Source organism: Anomalospiza imberbis, unplaced genomic scaffold (genome assembly GCF_031753505.1).
Source record: "Anomalospiza imberbis isolate Cuckoo-Finch-1a 21T00152 unplaced genomic scaffold, ASM3175350v1 scaffold_93, whole genome shotgun sequence".
NCBI classification, from domain to species: domain Eukaryota; kingdom Metazoa; phylum Chordata; class Aves; order Passeriformes; family Viduidae; genus Anomalospiza; species Anomalospiza imberbis.
Genome location: NW_027100549.1, coordinates 4,215 through 26,389, shown reverse-complemented (window position 1 = coordinate 26,389; position 22,175 = coordinate 4,215). Strand labels below are relative to the sequence as shown.

The following is a 22,175-nucleotide window of genomic DNA, read 5'->3' as shown; positions in this document are numbered from 1 at the left end:
CGCGTCAATGCAGGACCAAGAGTACAGGGCCGAAGGTACAGGACGAACTGATTAGGGCTCAGTCCACCATGACCAGTCCATTGTTCTCGCACTGAGTTCCCATGGCATCGCATACCAGTCCTTAAGACTTGGCAGATTTTCCACCTCAGCCAGGCTAGAGCTACTTTTCAGGGTCTAGGGTCTCAGTCTTTGGAGGCAGTCGTGAGGCAAACATGAGGGATTTTCGGACAGACCCTGACACCGGCGCCGCAGCCTCCCCCAGAGGATGTTCCACGAGATCGAGCCCAGAGCCTGACACAGGGCCATGGGGGGCGGGACAGGGGACAGGGACCCCCCAGCAGCGTCCCCGTGTCCGCCAGGGCCAGAGCCTGGCCCAGGGCTCCTTCACCCTGTTACCAACGAGGGCTTGAGAGCGCTGAAAAAATCCCCAGCAAGGGAGCAGCAAAAACCAGATTTAATATTGAGCAACAGCACCACAAAGTTCCTTGGCAAGAGTCACTCTGCTCCTGACTGGACACTTCAGGCACACCAAGGAAACAAAGCAACAACAAAACCAAACAGAATCCAGGCAATCAAACCAGAAATGAACCGAGAACTGTCCCTGTGTGTGTGTGAGACACAAGGAAATGAGGGCAAGGATAAAAGGAATACAGGCCCAAGAGCTTACAGAGCTCAAACTTAACAGGACTTAACTTAAACCTTAACCTTAACTTCCACCTTCAACTTCACAATTTAGCAAAAGAACAGCACTTTACAGTATTTAACCGAACTTATAACCTATGACTTTGCAATTTAACTGAGAAATAACATTTAACAATATTCAACTTGGCTTATATTTTAAACGTAACAACTTAGCAAAGAACAACTCTTAGCACAAATTAACTTAGCTTAGACCTTGTGATTTAACCCTACTGACAGGCCTGACTGGCTCAGCTATCCAAGGCACTCAGAGCCCTCAGAGAGCAGCATTTCTGCCACATTTCCCGAGCACAGGCACTCCTGTGTGCACACAGACACAAAGAGTCAGTGCAAGGCACCTGTGAGAAATTCCCCTGAGGGCAGGGAAATGCTCCCTGCCGATGCTTTGGCATCTCCCCAGCAGGGGAAGGGTTGAGCCTGGAGGAGTGGGGGGATCGGCACAGGCTCCCTCGTTGTTGGGGATCCCCGAGGGCAGCAAACGGGAGAGTTCCCGGCTCGGAGAGGCCCCACTCCGAGGGAGTCGCTGGCCCAGGAGAGCTCCAAGGGGCTCCTTTTGGAGCGCTGTCTGTAGGGCCCCAAGAGAGGGGCTTCAGTGCCAGCAATGTTTCATCCTGGCCGCACTTGGCATCCACAGCTTTCTTTGGCAGGGTGAGAACAGGGATGTTGTGCCACCGAGGGAACAAAAACACTTCCCGGGGCTGCTCCTAAAGCCACCAGGAGCTGGTTGGGCAGCAGCAGTGCCTGGAGCAGACAGTGTTTGTGATGAGCTCCAAGGAGCTGAGCCCAGGGGCTGTTGGCCAAGGCCGAGGCCCAGCGAGCATTTCTCAGCTGGCAGGGCGGCTGGAGAAGGTGGAGGCAGGGGAATAATTCACGCCCTCAGTGTGCTCCCAGTCGCTCCCAGTGTTTCCATGTCCGTGCTCCAAGTGCTGCTCCCAGCCCTGATCCCTGGGGATGGGAATGTCCCGCTCCCTTGCCGGGGCAGGGTCACACCTGAGCCAGGTGTGCAGGGCAGGCCCTTGCCCTGACCCCCAGCACTGTCCCAGCTGCAGGATCTGCTTCCCACTGGCCTCTTCCTCCTGCGGCCCCGAGCCCAGCTTGGTGCTGAACAAAGGGGCTGGGCCGGGGCCATCCCCCGGCGGGGGCTGCACACCCCCCTGCCCCCTCCCCAAATTCCCTCTGGGGGAGCAGGAGCTGGGGCTGGAGCCCTGTGGGGAGGGACAAGGGGGTGACAATGGGATGGGGGGTGTCACACACGCTCTGGGGGGACACACACGGCCCCGGGGACCCCCCCATATCTTCTGCAGAGCCAGGACGATGAACCCCACCATGGAGCCACTGACCTCTGGCAGTATCTTGAGGGTGGGGTCTGGTGGCAGCTTTGGGAGGCTGGGGGAGTCACAACCACCCAAAAACACCCTCCCAGCCCCACAGCCACTCCCAGACTCCTCCAACCACCCCACAGCTCCCAGCCAGGACCCCCCCCCCCCCCCCCAACTACTCCCTGCAAGATAAATGACCCCAAGAACCACCAAAACCCGTTTCCATCTCCCCCAGGACCCACCCAAATTCTCTGCAAGCCACACAGCCCTGTCAGGGACCCAAATCTCATAGACCCTGCCAAGCCCCCTCCCAGCACCACAAATGCCCACAGGATTGACAGAAGCCCTTCCCAGTCCCCCCAGGAGCCCCTAAACTCCCACCTCCCATGGCACTGACCAGGAGAGGTTGGTGGACAGGAACATTTACAGCCAGGATCAGCTCGGGTGCTTCAGCAGTGATTTGGGCACTTTGGGGGAACATCCCAGATAGGGAGACCCAGGCCAGGCACTGGGACAGACAATTAGAATTCTTGGAGAACAGGCGGGCTCAGGTGGAAACCTTTTGCCAGCACACCTATGAGATTGTGGACATGTCCCCTGCCTTTGATAGCTTCAGAACACCCAAATCCTCCCTAATATTCTATTGAACCTACCCCAAATTCACCCCCAAATCTAGGTAAATGGTGCAGCTTTAGATCTCTTTGCTCAATTTTTTATTTTCACCCCAGTTCTGGTTGTTTAGACAGGGTGAAGAAAGAAATTATTGAAATGGAAAAGACCTCCAAGATCATGCAGCACTGCTTGATGCCACCAGAAGAAATAACTGGACAGAGCGGGTGAGATTTATTTGGGGTGTAAAGTCAACAAATCGCTTTCTGCCAGTGAATTTCCAGTTTAGATCAGAGTCCTGATGGGTGTTCTTGCCCCTGTGTTCATCCAGGTGCCTATGGGGAACCAGGAGGACGTGGAGACCACCTTCCAGGTGTCTTCTCAGCAGGGATCACTGGGAATGTGGGTCACCAGGGCTCTGACCAAAGTGGATCCTCCCATGGGGGATGGAGTTGGAGCAGGGCACGAAACTCTTCCCACAGCTGAGGCATTTGCAGGGCTTCCCTTACCGGTGCCTCCGTTGGTGTTGGGTCAAGGTAGAGCTCCTGGAGAAGCTCTTCCCACACTGGGGACACTCGTAGGGCCTCTCCCCAGTGTGGATGCGCTGGTGGGTGACGAGGTGGGACTTTTGTTTAAAGACCGTCCTAAAGTTGGGGCAGCGGAAGGGCCTCTCCTCGTGTGAATCCGCTGATGTACAAGGAGATGGGAGCTGGTCTGAAACCTCTTCTGACACTGGGCACACTCATAGGGCCGCTCCACAGTGTGGATCATTTGGTGGATGATCAGCTGGGACTTTTGGCTGAAGGTCATCCCACATTCCCCACACTTGTATTGTCTTCCCCAGTGTGGATCCTCTGGTGGCTGATCAAGGGGGACCTCTGGCTGAAGCTCTTCCCACATTCCCCACACTCATAGGGCTGTTCCCCAGTGTGGATCCTCTGGTGGCAGATCAAGTGGGATCTGCAGCTGAAGCTCATCCCACATTCCCCACACTCGTAGGGCCTCTCCCAGGTGTGGATGCGCTGGTGGGTGACGAGGTGGGACTTTTGTTTGAAGCCCTTCCCACAGTTAGGGCAGCGGAAAGGCCTCTCCTCCGTGTGAATCCACTGGTGCCTGAGGAGACTGGAGCTGGTCTGAAACCTCTTCTGACACTCGGGACACTCGTAGGGCCTCTCCCCAGTGTGCATGCCTTGGTGGGTGACGAGGTGGGAGCTGCAGCTGAAGCCCTTCCCACACTCCCCACACTCATAGGGCCATTCCCCGGTGTGGATCATCTGGTGCTGGATCAGGTGGGAGCTCTGCGTGAAGCTCTTCCCACACTCCAAGCACTTGTAGGGCTTCTCCCCATGGTGAACCTGCTCGTGGCCCACCAGCTCCGAGCTCTGGCTGAAGCTGTGTCCACCTTCCTGGCACAGGATGCCAGGGCTTTTTGGGCTCCCGGGGTCCCTTCTCCCCTCCTTCTCTGCTTTGGGCTGCAGGGGCTCCAAGGAGTCCCCCCTGCCCCTCTCCAGGCTATTGAGGGTCCCGCCAATGACGGCACTCCCCCCTCTCTGGGCTCTCCACTTTGGGCTCCTGGGGGACACAGGGCTCTGCTCCTCCCGGCTGCCTCTGCTGTCAGCTGCCACCGGGACCCCCCAGTGTCCCCCCAAGGGGCCTTTTCTGCTCAGCTTTGCAATTCTTCATTCTCCAAACATACCCCCCAAAAACCCAACCCAGGGACCCCCCCAGGATATCTGGGCCGAGCTCCCCATCCCTGGTCACCTGTGGGATGGGGGGTGATGGTCACAGGGGGGCTGCGAATTCAGGGAGGGCTCCACCTCATGATTCCTTTTTCTTTACCTGATCCTCCTTTGTCCCTTCTCTTCCTCTTCCTCCCATGCCTCCTCTTCCCTCCCTCCTCCTCCTCCCCCAGGAGCAGCGACACCCTCGGTGCCCCGTTCCCGCAGCCCTGGCAGCCCGCGGCAGGAGCGGGGATGGAGCCGGAACAGGTCGGGATGGGCAGCGCGGGGCTCTCGGCTGCTCCCACCCGCTGGGGGCAGGGAGAACCCGGCCCGGGCAAAAGGAGAGGCACACTGGGAAAACTGGGGGCTGCGCATCCAAACTGGGCCTTGCTGGGGACCCTGCCAGGGGACTGCCAGCCCTTGGGGCTCCTCTCGGGAGATCTGGGAGGGGGGAATGCAGAGAGGGCTGGGGGATCCCAGGAATGGCAGCACTGGGAGTGACTTTTTTATACTGGGATCGTACTGGGATCATACTGGGAGTAGCTGGGCCCATGTGGGGCAGACTGCGGTCACACTGAGGGAGACTGGGATCATATTGGGATCATACTGGGATCACACTGGGACAGAGTAAGAGCCTGCAGCGGGCAATTGAGACCATGCTGGCGTAAATAGGATACACTGGGAGTGACTGGGATCATTCTGAGTTTGACTGGGAGCAACTGTGAGCAACTGGGATCATGCTATGAGCAAGTTGGAGGAACTGGGAGTCACTGGGTGCATGCTGGGGGTGACTGGAAACAACTGGGCTTCTACTGGGATCAACTGGGATCATGCTGGGGGTGACAGGGATCATATTGGCAGTGAGTGCAACTACACTGAGGCTGACTGGGAGTGGTGGTGAACAAATGGGATCAGGCTGGAAGGAACTGGGAGTGACTGGGAGTATGCTGGAAGGAACACTGGGAGAGACTGGGAGTGACTGGAACAAAAGTGAGGGTGAAAGGGAGCAACTGGAACCATGTGGGGCACAACTGGTTCATACTGGCAGTGACTGGGAGCACACTGGGCTCATCTCTGGACCATACTGGGAAGGACTGGACTAATACTGGGAGTGTCTGAGACTGACTGGGAACACACCAGGCACATCATCCCCCATACTGGGTGTGACTGGGAGCAACTGGGAACACACTGGATGAAAGTGGGAGCAACAGGGACTGTGCTGGGGCAAATTGTATCATAACAGGGAATGACTGGGAGCGACTGGGCTCCTGCTGGGAGCAGCCCCTGGCGGCCCCGGGAGCCCCGCACCCCTTTCCCGGCCATGCCGCCCCTCCAGCCCCAGCACCCCCCATTGCCGGGGTGCCGGCACTGCCAGGGGTTCCCCCTTCTCAGGGTCCCCGCTGGGGCTTCTGGGGCTCTCCTCTCTCGGGGCTCCCGCTCAGGGCAGCCGCGGCTCTCCCGGGGCTCCCAAAAACCGGTGTCCCCCCGCCGGGGCTCTGCCGCCACCCACACTGGGATCCCCCAAAAACACCTCCCGGGGACCCCCCCGATGTCCCCCCGAGGGCCAGCTGCGGCTCGGCTTTGGAGCCCTGCCAGCTCCAAACATCCCTCCCAAAGAACCCGAACCCAGGCACCCCCCAGGATATTTGGGCCGAGCTCCCCCTCCCTGGGCACCTGCGGGATGGGGGCGATGCTCCCGGGGTGCTGCGAGCTCAGGCAGCGCCAGGGCCACGCGATTCCTTCTCTCCTCTCCTCCGGCTGCTCCCTGCTGCCGCTGCGCCTCTTCCTCCCTCCCTCCTCCTCCTCCCCCGCTCCGGGATCCTGAACCATGAGGGGAAAGGAGCGAGGAAAGGGCAGAACCGTGAGGGGAAAGGAGCGAGGAAAGGGCAGAACCGTGAGGGGAAAGGGCCGGGGCCAAGGGGATGCGCTGTCCTAAAAAAGCCCGGTTTGACCCAAAATCACCCAAAAGGGCATCAAATGCAGCCTACATCCACATGGTTCGGCCTGACACCAACCAAATGGGATTAAAAGTATCCAGAGGGCTCTAAAATCCAAACAAAGGGGCTTAAAACTGCCCCAAGTGTTTTATAGCCCTCAAGAAATGGCTTAACATCACCCGTAAATCTTTCAAATGTGACTAAAATCCACCCTGAAAGTATCTGGTCCAGCCTAAAATCATCCAAAGGTATCTAAAATCACCAAAATGTCCCTGACACCAACACAAGAAGACCTAAAATCACCCTAAAAAGGCTTGGTTCAACCAAAAATTGCCCAAAGCAGCAAAAAACCCTACTTAAATGCACCCAAAATACACAAAAAAGGGACCTAAAATCACCCACACAGGATTAGGATTCACCCATATGGGCCCAGTTTTTCCTAAACTCACCCAAATGGGCCCCAGCCCCACCCACATGGGCCTAAAATCATCCAAAGGGGTCTGAAATCCCCCCTAAACCCCACCAGATTCGGCCTCAAATCAGCCACAGGGGCTGAAAATCCACCCAAAAAGGCTCGGGATCCCCGCAAGGGATCTGAAGCCCACCCTAAACCTGCCCGGTTCGGCCCAAAATCCCCCAAAGGGGCCGAGCCCGAGGCCGAGCCCGGGATCGGCTCCGGGGTCACTCCGGGACCTCCGCGTTCGCTCCGGGCAGTTTTGGCCGCGGCCCCGGACGGGCCTGGGCGGGACCGGGAGGGACCAGGGAGGGCTCGGGAGGGGTTTGGGCATTTGGGGCTTTTTTGGGCTTTGGGGAATTGTGTTGGGAGTTTATGGGGAATTGTTGGGGTTTTTGGGGAGAGTTATTGGGTTTGGAGGCAGTTGGGGGATTTTGGGGAGTTTGGATTTTGAGGGGTTTTCTTGGTGCTTTGAGTGGGAAGTTGTTTTCCTGGGGGTATTTGGGGGTTAATTGAATTTTTTTGTGTTTTCTTTTGAATTTTGGAAGGTTTTACTGGGATTTTGTGGGGATTTTGTGGGATCCTCTGGAATTATTTCTGGGTTTTATTGGGATTTTTAGGGGATTTGGAGGCAATTTATTGGAATTGTGGGGGCATTTAGTGGGATTCTTTGGGGATTTGGTTTTTTTAGGAATTTTAGTGGGGATTTGGGGGGGTTTTGTGGGTTGTTTTTGGGTGTTGCCAAGATTTCTTTGGGTCTCGTGAGGATTTTGTGGGGCTTCTTGTGGTTTTGGAGACATTTTTGGGGGGGATTTGTGGGGTTTAATTGGGATTTTGTGGGCTTTTTTTGGGATTCGAGGTTGTTCTAATGGGAATTTGTGAAATTTAGTTGCGATTTCATAGGGTTTATTGGGACTTTCAGGGGTTTAAAGGAGACTTTGGTGCCTCTCAGCCCTTCCCCACACCCTGGGACAACTCCAAAGCCCCTCAGAATTCCACTAAAACCCCCCAAAATCCCCCAAAAATCCCAATAAAAAACTCCTAAACACCAAAGAATCCCACAAAATCCCAGTGGAACCCACCAAAATTAAAAAAAAAAAAAACGCCCAAAAATTTCAATAAACCCCCCAAAAAATAACCACCCCAAAACCCTAAAAAAATCCCCAAAATCCAAAATCATCAAATCCCACAAAACCCCCATAACCCCACAAACCAAGTAATTCTCTCCAAAATCCAATAATTCCCCCTAATCTCCCAACAAAATCCCCCAAAGCCCATACATGCCACCAAAATCCCCCCAAAATCCCCCCATAGCCCCCCAGACTCACCGGGGCCGTCCTGGATTAGGGAGCACCAGCCGGTGGAACAGAAGCCGCTTCAGGGGGCCCGCGGAGCTTTTTGGGGAGGGGGCACCATGGGAGACCCCCCAAAAACGGGGGAGGGGAACCCCTGTGGTACCCCCTCCCCAGAAAGCCCCCTCCCCCGGTTCAGGGATAGCCAAACTCAAGAAAATGTAAATCAGGCTTGACTTTCCAGAAATTATTTTTGGCCGGGTTTAGCTGCACCCTCCAGGCTCAGGATCACCGGTGTATTTGCAGGTTTTGCTCTGCATCATCAGCCTGCCCAGACTCTGCTCGGTGTTTCACAAATGGAGAAGACAATGGACATTGTGCCAAGCTTCCTTGCAAACAGCAACACCTGCATCAGCATGACAGAAAAGAAGGGAAAAAAAAAAAAAAAGAAAATAATCAGCGGTTAGAACAGAGCCAGTGTCCCACCATCTTCCCCTCCACTGTTATTATAGAGGCAAACCTGGGCCTAAAGCTTCCACCTCTCAGTTCCTGATGCTGTTTGACTTCAGCCTTGACTCCCCCTGATCTACCTGACTGCCATCCAAGTGGGGCTGGGGATGCTCAGCCTGGAAAGAGGAGACACTGGGGAGGCCTCAGTGCAGCTCTGCAGGACTGGAAGGGTCCCACAGGAAAGACGGGGACAGTGTTCAGCCGGGCCCGTGGCAACAGGACAAGGGGGGATGGCTTTCAACTGCAGGAGGCTGATTGAAGTTGGATCTGAGGGAGCTGCTCTTTTACACGGAGGCTGCTGAGGCACTGGCCCAGGCTGTGGATGCCCCATCCTTGGCAACAGGGCTGTGAGCAGCATGGGCTGGGGAAGATTGCTCAGCTCGGAACAAGATGCTCTTTAGATCCACTGTGATGTCACAGATGTGATGTTCCAGCAGGAACTTCCAGCGTCCAGCAAAGAGCACAACACAACCACTGGCCCTTGTGTCAGCCCACCCTGTGCCAGCCCTCGTGCCAGCTCACCCTTCACCATGTTCCCTGTCACTCTTCTCGTCACCTGCGCCCTGATACTCCCATCAGTCCTGAAAGCTCTCTGTTGCCTGGATTTTGTCATCCGTCCCTGCAGGATGCTCACATTTGTCCTGAGGAAGGTACAGTGCCATTCCATGGAGTTGGACACCCCCCAGCTGCCCGGCTGGGCTGGAGTTCTGTGGGGATGGGGTGGGACAGGGACCCCACTCTGAGGTGTTGCTACCTCTGCAGGCTGTCACCGAGAGAGAGGACGAGATGGAGGTGGACATGCAGGCTGATAGAGAGGAGGACATGGAAGTGGATGGCGAAGAGAGTGGAGACAATGCGATGGAGGTGGACATGGAGATTGATACAGAGGAGAAGATGGAAGTGGATGGAGAAGAGAGTGGAGAGGAAGAGATGGAGGTGGACATGGAGATGGATACAGAGGAGGAGATGGAAGTGGATGGAGAAGAGAGTGGAGAGGAAGAGATGGAGGTGGACATGGAGATTGATACAGAGGAGGAGATGGAAGTGGATGGAGAAGAGAGTGGAGAGGAAGAGATGGAGGTGGACATGCAGATGGATCCAGAGGAGGAGATGGAAGTGGATGGAGAAGAGACTGGTGAAGAAGAGATGGAGGTAGATGTGGAAGAGGAGATGGACGTGGAAATGGAAGAGTACCTTGAGGACATGGACATTGATGAGAAAGATGAGGAAGAGGCCATGATCTTGGGATGAAGAGCAATACCAGCAGCAGGACAGGCATGTGGTCCCCACAGGCAGAGCGGGTCCCCTGCTGCCAGGCTGGGACTGGGCTGGGTGGTCCCTGCTCAGGGATGTGGGACCCGGTGCATTGGGTTCTGGTGGCCATCCCCAGCCTGTGCTGCGCTTGCTGGGCCAGCCTGGGGGCACATGGAAGAGCCCTCTCTGCCTGATTGGAGTGACTGTGCCTCTTGCTTTTCCTCAAGGACCGATGGAGATCCTGGACAGAGATGCCACCCTTTTGTACATACCTTGTAGAGTTTGTTGTTGTCTTTAGGCTATAGGTTTTAGGGCTTCTTTTTGTCTTCTGTAAATACGTTTCATAGACTTTTGTTAGATATGTTCTTAGGTATATACGTTCCATAGATAGTTGTTGTTACAAATATTCTTACAATGTAAATGTGTTCTGTGTTTTCTTTGCTGTTTTTCTGAAAATAAACAAGCTTTATTTTTCACACCCCAGTTCTCTTTCCATTTGCTTCAGGCACAGGTAGCATTTGCAAAGTTGTGGTTTCCGCTTGCTCCAGGTTCCCAGGGCTGGAGGTCAGTGGGGGCGCTGGCACAGCCACAAGCTTTTGTTTGGGGGCAATATTGGGAAGGGGGTGGGAGAGGGGGCACAGGGGGAGGTGGGACCCACTGAGGCTCCCCCAGGTCACCCCAGGACCCCCAGGCCCCGTCCCAGCCCCCCCAGTTCCCTCCACAGCCCCGGCTGAGGGGGGCTCAGCCCAGGAGCCGCCGTCGTTCGGGGCTCCCCCGAGGGCAGCCGCCAACGGGAGAGCTCCCGGCTCGGAGAGGCCCCAGCAGAGGAGGGGATCTTGTCCCTCCTCGAGGGCCCTGAAGGGTCTTCAGGCCCCTCTGAAGAGGAGTTTTTCTCTTTTTAGGGATGTTTGGGGGGACCTCACCCCTCCAAGGGTGTTTTTTCCTCCCCATTTTCAGGTGTTTGTCGGGCCACAGCCCCACAAGCCCCTTTTCAGGGGTGATCATGACAGCTTTAAGTGACATTTTTCTGGGGGACTCACTCCAAGCCGCTGTAGGGGATGTTTTGCCCCCCAGGGTGGATTTTTGGGGTTTAAGGGCCCCCGCTCTGGTCGGGTCCCACTCTAACTCCCCTGAAGAGGCCAACACCACTCCTGCTGATTCCGGCAGCGGAGCCCTGGGAGGGTTGTAAGAGTTGAAATTTTTAAATTTCAGTTTTATTCTATTTTATTTAAATTAAAATTTATTGATTTTTAGTTTTATTATAACTCGTTGAGAGGACAGCAAGGACATTCAAGGGCAGGAACATTTTTTCCTGGCTGGTGACTGGAATTTCAGACCCTGGCAGTGTGTGCAGAACCACACAGACTGGGATCAAACATGGGCTGAGATCACCTGGACTGAGATCCTATGGACTGGGACCATATGGAATGGGACCATAGGGATCAGGACGGTACACACTGGGATAAACTGGGTTGAGATTCTATGGACTGGGACCACATGGACTGGGATTGCACAGACTGGGATCCCATGGACTGGGAAAAAGCATTGGCTACCATTGGCTACCATCCACATAGAAAGGTGGCCACCTCAAGTTGTCTTGATCCTTTTTGGGTGTCCCATCCCCCTCTTTCCCCCGCCTTCCCCATCGTTCCCCCAATCCCCGCTCCCCTCCCCCGTGTTTGGTTTTGGGGGTTCCAGGCCCCTCCTGCTCCGTGGGGGTTCCCGATCCCTCTTTGGTTTAATTTGGGGCCCCCAACCCCTTCTCACCGCGACCCCCCGCGGCCGGGGGGGCTCTCAGCACCACCAGTGCCACCAGTCCGGCCCCAGCTGCCCCCGCACGCCCCATCCCCATCCCCAGGGTCACCTCCCCCCTCCCCAAATTCCGCTCCCGGGGAGCGCTGGGCGCTGCGGGTCCGCCTGGCGACTGAGGAGTCATCGAGAACAAGCGCTCTGATTGGCTAGAAATGGCCCCGCGCAGTCTCTGATTGGCTAGCGCATTGAGAAGCGCTGTGATCTGCCTGGCAACCGATGAGCAGCGCTATCGCAGGCGCTGATTGCCTGAAAATCGCCGGCCCGGCAACTGAGTTGTCAGCAGCGCCGCGCGCTCTGATTGGCCAGGAGCTGTTTTGGGGTGGGGACGGGAGGAACTGGGGACCCCCAGGAGCCCCCCGGCTTTGGGGGTTTCCATCCCCCTCGGCCCTCGGGGTGGCCCTGGGGCCACCCCAACACCCCCAAAGTGGGGAGGGTCCCCGGAGCCGTTTGGATCCCCCAAAAATGGGCTGGAAGCGGCAGGAGCCGCCCCAAAAAGGGATTGAAGGCTCCGGTCCGGGAATGGGGGAGGCTCCGGGGATGGCTCCCATCCGGATCGGGGCGGGCTGGGATTGAGGGAGGGTCCGTTCAGCGACTGGGCAGGGGTCTGGGACTGGGTCAGGGGCTGGCATTGGGGAGGGTTTGGGAATTGGGGAGGGGTCTAGGATTGAGGGGATTGCTCCATCCCGGGATTGGGGCAGGGTCGCTCCCTGGGGGAGGGGTCCCTTATTGGGCCAGGGCCTCTCCCCTTCCCGAGCCCAATCCCGTTCCTGATCCTGTTCCCGATCCCAATCCCATTCCCATTTCTGTTCCCGTTCCCGATCTCATTCCCGACCCCGATCCCACTCCCATTCCCGATCCCGATCCTGTTCCCAGTCCCGGTCCCGCCGCTGTTTCCAGGAAATGGCTCTGCTCTCAACCCCGACCCCAAACCCAGCGGGTCAAACACCCCAGATCCTGGGGTCAACTCTCCCCGACCCCAAATCCTGGGGGTTCAAACACTGGGGGGGTCAAACACCCTCAAACCCAAACTCTGGGATGTCAAGCCCTACCCCCCCCCCCCCAGCCCCGATCCCCAAATTTTAGGATCAAACCCTCCAAATCCCAGATCCTGGGGTGTCAAACACTCCCCAATTCCCAAACGATGGGGTTAAATACCCCTGATTTTGCTGATGCAAAGAAAACTTCTTTTCAGGGTTGGACGACCTGGTTGCGACAGCGGAACCCTTCTAAAAGACGGATGCTAAGAGACATAACCGGTGCTGTGGGAACAGGATTGGGAATTCTAAATAGCATTGATTCAGAAGTATTAATGAACACATTGGCTGCCACCACTAGATTTGACCAAATTCCAACAACCACTGCAGTCGTCCTTCTTGGCCTTGGGAAGACATCAGCGCTTGCTATCAAACATATTACCAAGTTGGGAGGAAGCAAGCGTAAATGATCACAAATTGGTAATTGATGCACTCGGTGCCACACAAAAGAACGTTTCTTTAGCTCTCAGCTGTATCCAGGCTCAATTAGGGATGCAGTCGGTTGCTGCCTCGATTATAAGAGAAGGTGAAGAAGGCACTTTTCCTACTGAGATTCGGAAAATAGTTTGGGACAGTGCCGCTGATTTTGAAAAGGAATTCCAATCCCGGTGGAACCTAGTGAACTTTACCTATGACCCCATCACAAACATAGCCACAGCTTTGGTGTTAACCGTACGTGATGCCTCAAGTGCGTTTGGTATTCCCCATCATTGCACTAGGACTGGGACACATATGGAGCCACTGGGAATGTGCTGGGGGCAACTGGGACCACGCTGGGGGCAACTGGGGACAAGGGTGAGTGACTGGGGCCCTGCTGGCAGAGACTGGGATCATACTGGACTCATACTGGGATCTTACTGGGAGTGACTGGGACTATTCTGGGGGCAAGTGGGAGAACTGGGAAAACACTGGATGGCACTGGGAACAACGGGAACAGTGCTGGGGGCAAATTGTATCATAACGGGGACTGACTGGCAGCAACTGGGCTCCTGCTGGGAGCAGCCCCTGGCGGCCCCGGGAGCCCCGCACCCCTTTCCCGGCCATGCCGCCCCTCCAGCCCCAGCACCCCCCATTGCCGGGGTGCCGGCACTGCCAGGGGTCCCCCCCTCTCGGGTTCCCCGCTGGGGCTTCTGGGGCTCTCCTCTCTCGGGGCTCCCGCTCAGGGCAGCCGCGGCTCTCCCGGGGCTCCCCAAAACCGGTGTCCCCCCGACGGGGCTCTGCCGCCACCCACACTGGGATGCCCCGAAAACACCTCTCGGGGACCCCCCGATGTCCCCCCGAGGGCCAGCTGCGGCTCGGCTTTGGAGCCCTGCCAGCTCCAAACATCCCTCCCAAAGAACCCGAACCCAGGCAGCCCCAGGATATTTGGGCCGAGCTCCCCCTCCCTGGGCACCTGCGGGATGGGGGCGATGCTCCCGGGGTGCTGCGAGCTCAGGCAGCGCCAGGGCCACGCGATTCCTTCTCTCCTCTCCTCCGGCTGCTCCCTGCTGCCGCTGCGCCTCTTCCTCCCTCCCTCCTCCTCCTCCCCCGCTCCGGGATCCTGAACCATGAAGGAAAGGAGCGAGGAAAGGGCAGAACCATGAGGGGAAAGGAGCGAGGAAAGGGCAGAACCGTGAGGGGAAAGGAGCGGGGCCAGGGGGACGCGCTGTCCTAAAAAAGCCCGGTTTGACCCAAAATCACCCAAAAGGGCATCAAATGCAGCCTACATCCACATGGTTCGGCCTGACACCAACCAAATGGGATTAAAAGTATCCAGAGGGCTCTAAAATCCAAACAAAGGGGCTTAAAACTGCCCCAAGTGTTTTATAGCCCTCAAGAAATGGCTTAAGATCACCCGTAAATCTTTCAAATGTGACTAAAATCCACCCTGAAAGTAGCTGGTCCAGCCTAAAATCATCCAAAGGTATCTAAAATCACCAAAATGTCCCTGACACCAACACAAGAAGACCTAAAATCACCCTAAAAAGGCTTGGTTCAACCTAAAATTGCCCAAAGCAGCAAAAAACCCTACTTAAATGCACCCAAAATACACAAAAAAGGGACCTAAAATCACCCACACAGGATTAGGATTCACCCATATGGGCCCAGTTTTTCCTAAACTCACCCAAATGGGCCCCAGCCCCACCCACATGGGCCTAAAATCATCCAAAGGGGTCTGAAATCCCCCCTAAACCCCACCAGATTCGGCCTCAAATCAGCCACAGGGGCTGAAAATCCACCCGAAAAGGCTCGGGATCCCCGCAAGGGATCTGAAGCCCACCCTAAACCTGCCCGGTTCGGCCCAAAATCCCCCAAAGGGGCCGAGCCCGAGGCCGAGCCCGGGATCGGCTCCGGGGTCGCTCCGGGACCTCCGCGTTCGCTCCGGGCAGTTTTGGCCGCGGCCCCGGACGGGCCTGGGCGGGACCGGGAGGGACCAGGGAGGGCTCGGGAGGGGTTTGGGCATCTGGGGCTTTTTTGGGCTTTGGGGAATTGTGTTGGGAGTTTATGGGGAATTGTTGGGGTTTTTGGGGAGAATTATTGGGTTTGGAGGCAGTTGGGGGATTTTGGGGAGTTTGGATTTTGAGGGGTTTTATTGGTGCTTTGAGGGGGAAGTTGTTTTCCTGGGGGTATTTGGGGGTTAATTGAAATTTTTTGTGTTTTCTTTAGAATTTTGGAAGGTTTTACTGGGATTTTGTGGGGATTTTGTGGGATCCTCTGGAATTATTTCTGGGTTTTATTGGGATTTTTAGGGGATTTGGAGGCAATTTATTGGAATTGTGGGGGCATTTAGTGGGATTCTTTGGGGATTTGGGTTTGTTAGGAATTTTAGTGGGGATTAGGGGGGGTTTTGTAGGTTTTTTCTAGGTTGTTGTCAAGATTTCTTTGGACTCGTGAGTATTTTGTGGGGCTTGTTGTGGTTTTGGAGACATTTTTGGGAGGATTTGTGGGGGTTTAATTGGGATTTTGTGGGCTTTTATTGGGATTCGAGGGTGTTCTAATGGGAATTTGTGAAATTTAATTGCGATTTCATGGGGTTTATTGGGACTCTTTCAGGGGTTTAAAGGAGACTTTGGTGCCTCTCAGCCCTTCCCCACACCCTGGGACAACTCCAAAGCCCCCAAAATTCCACTAAAACCCCCCAAAATCCCCCAAAAATCCCAATTAAAAAACTCCTAAACACCAAAGAATCCCACAAAATCCCAATGGAACCCACCAAAATTAAAAAAAAAAAAAAAAAAAAAAAACAAAAAAAACCAAAAAAACGCCCAAAAATTTCAATAAACCCCCCAAAAAATAACCACCCCAAAACCCTAAATAATCCCTAAAATCCAAAATCCTCAAAACCCACAAAACCCCCATAACCCCACAAACCCAGTAATTCTCTCCAAAATCCAATAATTCCCCCTAATCTCCCAACAAAATCCCCCAAAGCCCATACATGCCGCCAAAATCTCCCCAAAATCCCCCCAGAGCCCCCCAGACTCACCGGGGGCAGTCCTGGATCAGGGGGCACCGGCCGGTGGAACAGGAGCCACCTCAGGGGGGCCGCGGTGCTTTTTGGGGAGGGGGCACCATGGGAAACCCCGCAAAAATGGGGGGGGGGAACCCCTGTGGCACCCCCTCCCCAGAAAGCCCCCTCACCCGTTTCAGGAATAGCCAAACTCAAGAAAATGTAAACCAGGCTTGACTTTCCAGAAATTATTTTTGGCCGGGTTTAGCTGCACCCTCCAGGCTCAGGATCACCGGTGTATTTGCAGGTTTTGCTCTGCATCATCAGCCTGCCCAGACTCTGCTCGGTGTTTCACAAATGGAGAAGACAATGGATATTGTGCCAAGCTTCCTTGCAAACAGCAACACCTGCATCAGCATGACAGAAAAGAAGGGAAAAAAAAAAAAAAAGAAAATAATCAGCGGTTAGAACAGAGCCAGTGTCCCACCATCTTCCCCTCCACTGTTATTACAGAGGCAAACCTGGGCCTAAAGCTTCCACCCTCTCAGTTCCTGATGCTGTTTGACTTCAGCCTTGACTCCCCCTGATCTACCTGACTGCCGTCCAAGTGGGGCTGGGGATGCTCAGCCTGGAAAGAGGAGACACTGGGGAGGCCTCAGTGCAGCTCTGCAGGACTGGAAGGGTCCCACAGGAAAGACGGGGACAGTGTTCAGCCGGGCCCGTGGCAACAGGACAAGGGGGGATGGCTTTCAACTGCAGGAAGCTGATTGAAGTTGGATCTGAGGGAGCTGCTCTTTTACACGGAGGCTGCTGAGGCACTGGCCCAGGCTGTGGATGCCCCATCCTTGGCAACAGGGCTGTGAGCAGCATGGGCTGGGGAAGATTGCTCAGCTCGGAACAAGATGCTCTTTAGATCCACTGTGATGTCACAGATGTGATGTTCCAGCAGGAACTTCCAGCGTCCAGCAAAGAGCACAACACAACCACTGGCCCTTGTGTCAGCCCACCCTGTGCCAGCCCTCGTGCCAGCTCACCCTTCACCAATGTTCCCTGTCACTCTTCTCGTCACCTGCGCCCTGATACTCCCATCAGTCCTGAAAGCTCTCTGTTGCCTGGATTTTGTCATCCGTCCCTGCAGGATGCTCACATTTGTCCTGAGGAAGGTACAGTGCCATTCCATGGAGGTGGACACCCCCCAGCTGCCCGGCTGGGCTGGAGTTCTGTGGGGATGGGGTGGGACAGGGACCCCACTCTGAGGTGTTGCTACCTCTGCAGGCTGTCACCGAGAGAGAGGACGAGATGGAGGTGGACATGCAGGCTGATAGAGAGGAGGACATGGAAGTGGATGGAGAAGAGAGTGGAGACAATGCGATGGAGGTGGACATGGAGATTGATACAGAGGAGAAGATGGAAGTGGATGGAGAAGAGAGTGGAGAGGAAGAGATGGAGGTGGACATGCAGATGGATCCAGAGGAGGAGATGGAAGTGGATGGAGAAGAGACTGGAGAGGAAGAGATGGAGGTGGACATGCAGATGGATCCAGAGGAGGAGATGGAAGTGGATGGAGAAGAGACTGGTGAAGAAGAGATGGATGTAGATGTGGAAGAGGAGATGGACGTGGAAATGGAAGAGTACCTTGAGGACATGGACATTGATGAGAAAGATGAGGAAGAGGCCATGATCTTGGGATGAAGAGCAATACCAGCAGCAGGACAGGCATGTGGTCCCCACAGGCAGAGCGGGTCCCCTGCTGCCAGGCTGGGACTGGGCTGGGTGGTCCCTGCTCAGGGATGTGGGACCCGGTGCATTGGGTTCTGGTGGCCATCCCCAGCCTGTGCTGCGCTTGCTGGGCCAGCCTGGGGGCACATGGAAGAGCCCTCTCTGCCTGATTGGAGTGACTGTGCCTCTTGCTTTTCCTCAAGGACCGATGGAGATCCTGGACAGAGACGCCACCCTTTTGTACATACCTTGTAGAGTTTGTTGTTGTCTTTAGGCTATAGGTTTTAGGGCTTCTTTTTGTCTTCTGTAAATACGTTTCATAGACTTTTGTTAGATATGTTCTTAGGTATATACGTTCCATAGATAGTTGTTGTTACAAATATTCTTACAATGTAAATGTGTTCTGTGTTTTCTTTGCTGTTTTTCTGAAAATAAACAAGCTTTATTTTTCACACCCCAGTTCTCTTTCCATTTGCTTCAGGCACAGGTAGCATTTGCAAAGTTGTGGTTTCCGCTTGCTCCAGGTTCCCAGGGCTGGAGGTCAGTGGGGGCGCTGGCACAGCCACAAGCTTTTGTTTGGGGGCAATATTGGGAAGGGGGTGGGAGAGGGGGCACAGGGGGAGGTGGGACCCACTGAGGCTCCCCCAGGTCACCCCAGGACCCCCAGGCCCCGTCCCAGCCCCCCCAGTTCCCTCCACAGCCCCGGCTGAGGGGGGCTCAGCCCAGGAGCCGCCGTCGTTCGGGGCTCCCCCGAGGGCAGCCGCCAACGGGAGAGCTCCCGGCTCGGAGAGGCCCCAGCAGAGGAGGGGATCTTGTCCCTCCTCGAGGGCCCTGAAGGGTCTTCAGGCCCCTCTGAAGAGGAGTTTTTCTCTTTTTAGGGATGTTTTGGGGGGACCTCACCCCTCCAAGGGTGTTTTTTCCTCCCCATTTTCAGGTGTTTGTCGGGCCACAGCCCCACAAGCCCCTTTTCAGGGGTGATCATGACAGCTTTAAGTGACATTTTTCTGGGGGACTCACTCCAAGCCGCTGTAGGGGATGTTTTGCCCCCCAGGGTGGATTTTTGGGGTTTAAGGGCCCCCGCTCTGGTCGGGTCCCACTCTAACTCCCCTGAAGAGGCCAACACCACTCCTGCTGATTCCGGCAGCGGAGCCCTGGGAGGGTTGTAAGAGTTGAAATTTTTAAATTTCAGTTTTATTCTATTTTATTTAAATTAAAATATATTGATTTTTAGTTTTATTATAACTCGTTGAGAGGACAGCAAGGACATTCAAGGGCAGGAACATTTTTTCCTGGCTGGTGACTGGAATTTCAGACCCTGGCAGTGTGTGCAGAACCACACAGACTGGGATCAAACATGGGCTGAGATCACCTGGACTGAGATCCTATGGACTGGGACCATATGGAATGGGACCATAGGGATCAGGACGGTACACACTGGGATAAACTGGATTGAGATTATATGGACTGGGACCACATCGACTGGGATTGCACAGACTGGGATCCCATGGACTGGGAAAAAGCATTGGCTACCATTGGCTACCATCCACATAGAAAGGTGGCCACCTCAAGTTGTCTTGATCCTTTTTGGGTGTCCATCCCCCTCTTTCCCCCCGCCTTCCCCATCGTTCCCCCAATCCCCGCTCCCCTCCCCCGTGTTTGGTTTTGGGGGTTCCAGGCCCCTCCTGCTCCGTGGGGGTTCCCGATCCCTCTTTGGTTTAATTTGGGGCCCCCAACCCCTTCTCACCGCGACCCCCCGCGGCCGGGGGGGCTCTCAGCACCACCAGTGCCACCAGTCCGGCCCCAGCTGCCCCCGCACGCCCCATCCCCATCCCCAGGGTCACCTCCCCCCTCCCCAAATTCCGCTCCCGGGGAGCGCTGGGCGCTGCGGGGTCCGCCTGGCGACTGAGGAGTCATCGAGAACAAGCGCTCTGATTGGCTAGAAATGGCCCCGCGCAGTCTCTGATTGGCTAGCGCATTGAGAAGCGCTGTGATCTGCCTGGCAACCGATGAGCAGCGCTATCGCAGGCGCTGATTGCCTGAAAATCGCCGGCCCGGCAACTGAGTTGTCAGCAGCGCCGCGCGCTCTGATTGGCCAGGAGCTGTTTTGGGGTGGGGACGGGAGGAACTGGGGACCCCCAGGAGCCCCCCGGCTTTGGGGGTTTCCATCCCCCTCGGCCCTCGGGGTGGCCCTGGGGCCACCCCAACACCCCCAAAGTGGGGAGGGTCCCCGGAGCCGTTTGGATCCCCCAAAAATGGGCTGGAAAGCGGCAGGAGCCGCCCCAAAAAGGGATTGAAGGCTCCGGTCCGGGAATGGGGGAGGCTCCGGGGATGGCTCCGATCCGGATCGGGGCAGGCTGGGATTGAGGGAGGGTCCGTTCAGCGACTGGGGAGGGGTCTGGGACTGGGTCAGGGGCTGGCATTGGGGAGGGTTTGGGAATTGGGGAGGGGTCTAGGATTGAGGGGATTGCTCCATCCCGGGATTGGGGCAGGGTCGCTCCCTGGGGGAGGGGTCCATTATTGGGCCAGGGCCTCTCCCCTTCCCGAGCCCAATCCCGTTCCTGATCCTGTTCCCGATCCCATCCCATTCCCATTTCTGTTCCCGTTCCCGATCTCATTCCCGACCCCGATCCCACTCCCATTCCCGATCCCGATCCTGTTCCCAGTCCCGGTCCCGCCGCTGTTTCCAGGAAATGGCTCTGCTCTCAACCCCGACCCCAAACCCAGCGGGTCAAACACCCCAGATCCTGGGGTCAACTCTCCCCGACCCCAAATCCTGGGGGTTCAAACACTGGGGGGGGGTCAAACACCCTCAAACCCAAACTCTGGGATGTCAAGCCCTACCCCCCCCCCCAGCCCCGATCCCAAATTTTAGGATTCAAACCCTCCAAATCCCAGATCCTGGGGTGTCAAACACTCCCCAATTCCCAAACGATGGGGTTAAATACCCCTGATTTTGCTGATGCAAAGAAAACTTCTTTTCAGGGTTGGACGACCTGGTTGCGACAGCGGAACCCTTCTAAAAGACGGATGCTAAGAGACATAACCGGTGCTGTGGGAACAGGATTGGGAATTCTAAATAGCATTGATTCAGAAGTATTAATGAACACATTGGCTGCCACCACTAGATTTGACCAAATTCCAACAACCACTGCAGTCGTCCTTCTTGGCCTTGGGAAGACATCAGCGCTTGCTATCAAACATATTACCAAGTTGGGAGGAAGCAAGCGTAAATGATCACAAATTGGTAATTGATGCACTCGTGCCACACAAAAGAACGTTTCTTTAGCTCTCAGCTGTATCCAGGCTCAATAGGGATGCAGTCGGTTGCTGCCTCGATTATAAGAGAAGGTGAAGAAGGCACTTTTCCTACTGAGATTCGGAAAATAGTTTGGGACAGTGCCGCTGATTTTGAAAAGGAATTCCAATCCCGGTGGAACCTAGTGAACTTTACCTATGACCCCATCACAAACATAGCCACAGCTTTGGTGTTAACCGTACGTGATGCCTCAAGTGCGTTTGGTATTCCCCATCATTGCACTAGGACTGGGACACATATGGAGCCACTGGGAATGTGCTGGGGGCAACTGGGACCACGCTGGGGGCAACTGGGGACAAGGGTGAGTGACTGGGGCCCTGCTGGGAGAGACTGGGATCATACTGGACTCATACTGGGATCTTACTGGGAGTGACTGGGACTATTCTGGGGGCAAGTGGGAGAACTGGGAAAACACTGGATGGCACTGGGAACAACGGGAACAGTGCTGGGGGCAAATTGTATCATAACGGGGACTGACTGGCAGCAACTGGGCTCCTGCTGGGAGCAGCACCTGGCGGCCCCGGGGAGCCCCGCACCCCTTTCCCGGCCATGCCGCCCCTCCAGCCCCAGCACCCCCCATTGCCGGGGTGCCGGCACTGCCAGGGGTCCCCCCCTCTCGGGTTCCCCGCTGGGGCTTCTGGGGCTCTCCTCTCTCGGGGCTCCCGCTCAGGGCAGCCGCGGCTCTCCCGGGGCTCCCCAAAACCGGTGTCCCCCCGACGGGGCTCTGCCGCCACCCACACTGGGATGCCCCGAAAACACCTCTCGGGGACCCCCCGATGTCCCCCCGAGGGCCAGCTGCGGCTCGGCTTTGGAGCCCTGCCAGCTCCAAACATCCCCTCCCAAAGAACCTGAACCCAGGCAGCCCCAGGATATTTGGGCCGAGCTCCCCCTCCCTGGGCACCTGCGGGATGGGGGCGATGCTCCCGGGGTGCTGCGAGCTCAGGCAGCGCCAGGGCCACGCGATTCCTTCTCTCCTCTCCTCCGGCTGCTCCCTGCTGCCGCTGCGCCTCTTCCTCCCTCCCTCCTCCTCCTCCCCCGCTCCGGGATCCTGAACCATGAAGGAAAAGGA

At 56.0% G+C, this 22,175-nt stretch overlaps 1 pseudogene; it reads right to left on the bottom strand.

The window, feature by feature from the left end:
- Nucleotides 1-3,180: 3,180 nt before the first annotated feature.
- LOC137467977 (zinc finger protein 551-like) lies at nucleotides 3,181-4,015 on the bottom strand (annotated as a pseudogene).
- Between the last annotated feature and the right edge of the window lie 18,160 nt (nucleotides 4,016-22,175).